This window comes from Cololabis saira, chromosome 20 (assembly GCF_033807715.1).
Source record: "Cololabis saira isolate AMF1-May2022 chromosome 20, fColSai1.1, whole genome shotgun sequence".
NCBI lineage: Eukaryota > Metazoa > Chordata > Actinopteri > Beloniformes > Belonidae > Cololabis > Cololabis saira.
In genome coordinates, this window is record NC_084606.1 from 34,789,203 (window position 1) to 34,791,982 (window position 2,780).

Genomic DNA, 2,780 nt, shown 5'->3' on the forward strand with positions numbered 1-2,780 from the left:
CTTAGACTTTTTAATTAAACTACCGTTGTTTAAACCCTACAAATTGACTCAGTTGTCCTTATTTTCAGGTGGAGGGGTGTTAATGGCAAGTTGTTTAGCGATGTTGCACAAACCGACGTCCAGATCCAAAAGAAAGCAAGTTTACGGCCTCACCTTCATAAATATCCGAGTTCTGATCCAGTTCATTGGATCAGAGGCCATCAACTCTGGGCCTATTTTTAGGCCCAGACTACGTCTATTTAAACACACGTGGACATAAACACAACGTCTGATCTTCATTAGTCAATGGTATTGTTTCTTTTGTCAGTTTCAAGGTATTTCAGTGACCATTGAAGGCCTTCCCTTCTTTAACGGAGAAATATCAACAAATTTGTCAACATGTGCATGGATTTCAGCGGCGACTGCAAGCAAACGTCAGGGAGGACCCCTGCCCTTACAAACAGTCCTCTTCAAACACTTTCTGAATTAAAACCATCCCAGTTTGTCTAAACCAGGGGTCGGCAACCCAAAATGTTAAAAGAGCCATATTGGACCAAAAACACAAAAAACTAAAAAGGAAAATTCTTGTATAAGCCTTAGAATGAAGGCAACACATGCTGCATGTATCTATATTAGTTATAAATGGAGGAAGATTTTTATTTTCATTATGCACTTCGAGAAAAAAGTCGAAATGTCGAGAAAAAAGTTGAAATGTCTAGAAAAAAGTCGAAATGTCGAGAAAAAAGTCGAAATGTCGAGAAAAAAGTCGAAATGTCAAGATTAAAAAGGAAAGGAAAAAGGAAGAAAAAAAGAAGAAAAAAAGGAAAAAAAGAAAAAAAAGGAAAAAAAAGGTCAAACATTTTTGAAAAAGCTCCAGGAGCCAATAAGGCAGCGCTAAAGAGCCGCATGCGGCTCTAAAGCCATGGGTTGCCGACCCCTGGTCTAAACAGACCCTGTCCAGACTACATCTTAGGTGGAAGAACATTTTTTAGTCTTGTTAAAGGCTTGAAATAGTCATTTATTTTTGACATGCTTCAACTTTCCCGTGCAAACATTAAAAAATCCTTCTGCAGCTGTTGTCTCAAGCTCGGTGGTTTTTAAGTCATTTGCCTCGTTCATCATCTTATGTCAGGGACATCAAGGACTGGATACCCGGAAATTTCTTGCTTCTAAATTCAGATAAAACAGAGGTTATCATTCTTGGTCCAGAGCATCTTAGGAAGGGATTAGATGGTGTTGCGATGGCTTCCAGTGCAACTGTGAGAAACCTTGGTGTTGTTTTCGATCAGGATTTGTCGTTTAAACTATATGTTAATCAGGTTTGTAAAATAGCATTTTTCCATCTCCGTAATATTGCAAAGATTAGGAAAATCCTCTCGCAGAGTGATGCAGAAAAACTAGTTCATGCGTTTGTATCTTCTAGACTAGATTACTGTAATGTGTTGTTAGCAGGATGTCCAGTTAATTTGCTGAATAGGCTCCAGCTGATCCAAAATGCAGCAGCGCGAGTACTGACAGGAATCAGCAGGAGAGACCACGTCTCTCCAGTGTTAGCGTTGCTCCATTGGCTACCTGTAAAATTCTGAATCAAATTTAAAATTTTATTACTTGCGTATAAAGCCCAAAACGGCTTAGCTCCGCATTATTTGCAACCTGCGACCTGATAGTGCTTTATGTTCCTGGCAGAGTTCTCCGCTCTCAGAGTGCAGGTTTACTCGTAGTTCCTAGATTATCTAAATGTAGATTTGGAGGGCGGGCGTTCTGCTATCAGGCACCATTACTTTGGAACCAACTTCCAATCTGGGTTACGGAGGCTGACACCACCTTCACCTTTAAAACCAAACTTTAAACCTTTCTGTTTAGTAAAGCCTATAGTTAGTGTTTAGTAAACCTCTAGCTGGTGTTGGTAAATCTCTAGTTAGTGTAAAGTCATAGCTGCAGCTATAGAACAATACTATAATAGTTAGTCTCAAAAATATGGCTTCGTGGTGGATATGCTGCTATAGGCCTATGCTGCAGGGGGGCACTGACATGATCCGCTGGGCGGTGCCTCTCACCCTTCTTCTCCTCTCCCTTTCCCTTTGTAGCACGGCGAGTGTCACGGGGCCCGACCGACAGGATGGAGAGGACACGGAGTTTCGTGCAGAACCCTTTTTATTTCAGCCCCTGAAGTAAAGCGGAGGGCGGCCGCCACTCAGGCGGATGGGACACAGGTGCGTGTGTCCCATCAACCTCTCCACCCTGCCACACCCTTCTTCTCTTCTCCAGTACCATTTTTATTTATCATAAGTATCTCATAGCTATCGTTTTTGTCCATCGTTCCTGTAGTTTCTTGTGCTGGCCCCCTTTTTTCTCTTTTGTGCATGTTTGCAGGCCGGAGCTCCGGGAGCTGCGTGCTGGCCTGCGGTCCCAGTCCCCCCCCCCCCTCTGGTCATCCCGCTGCTGCTTCCACCTGCCTGCTGTGTGCTGCTGACGTCCCTGACTCCCCCAGTCTGGCCTTCGGCAGGAGGGTCCCCCCTTATGAGCCTGATCCTGCTCAAGGTTTCTTCCCTCCTAAAGGGGAGTTTTTCTTGCCACTGTTTGGCTTAAGGTTTTTCTCCCACTAGGGGAGTTTTTACCTGCCATTGTTTATGTAATAATTGCTCGGGGGTTTACGTTTATGTTCATGTTCTGGGTCTCTGGAAAGCGTCTAGAGACAACATCTGTTGTATTAGACGCTATATAAATAAAACGTAATTTAAAAAATGTAATTATGTGTCATCAAGAAAAATAATGAACATAGAGACACCAAAATACTCCAA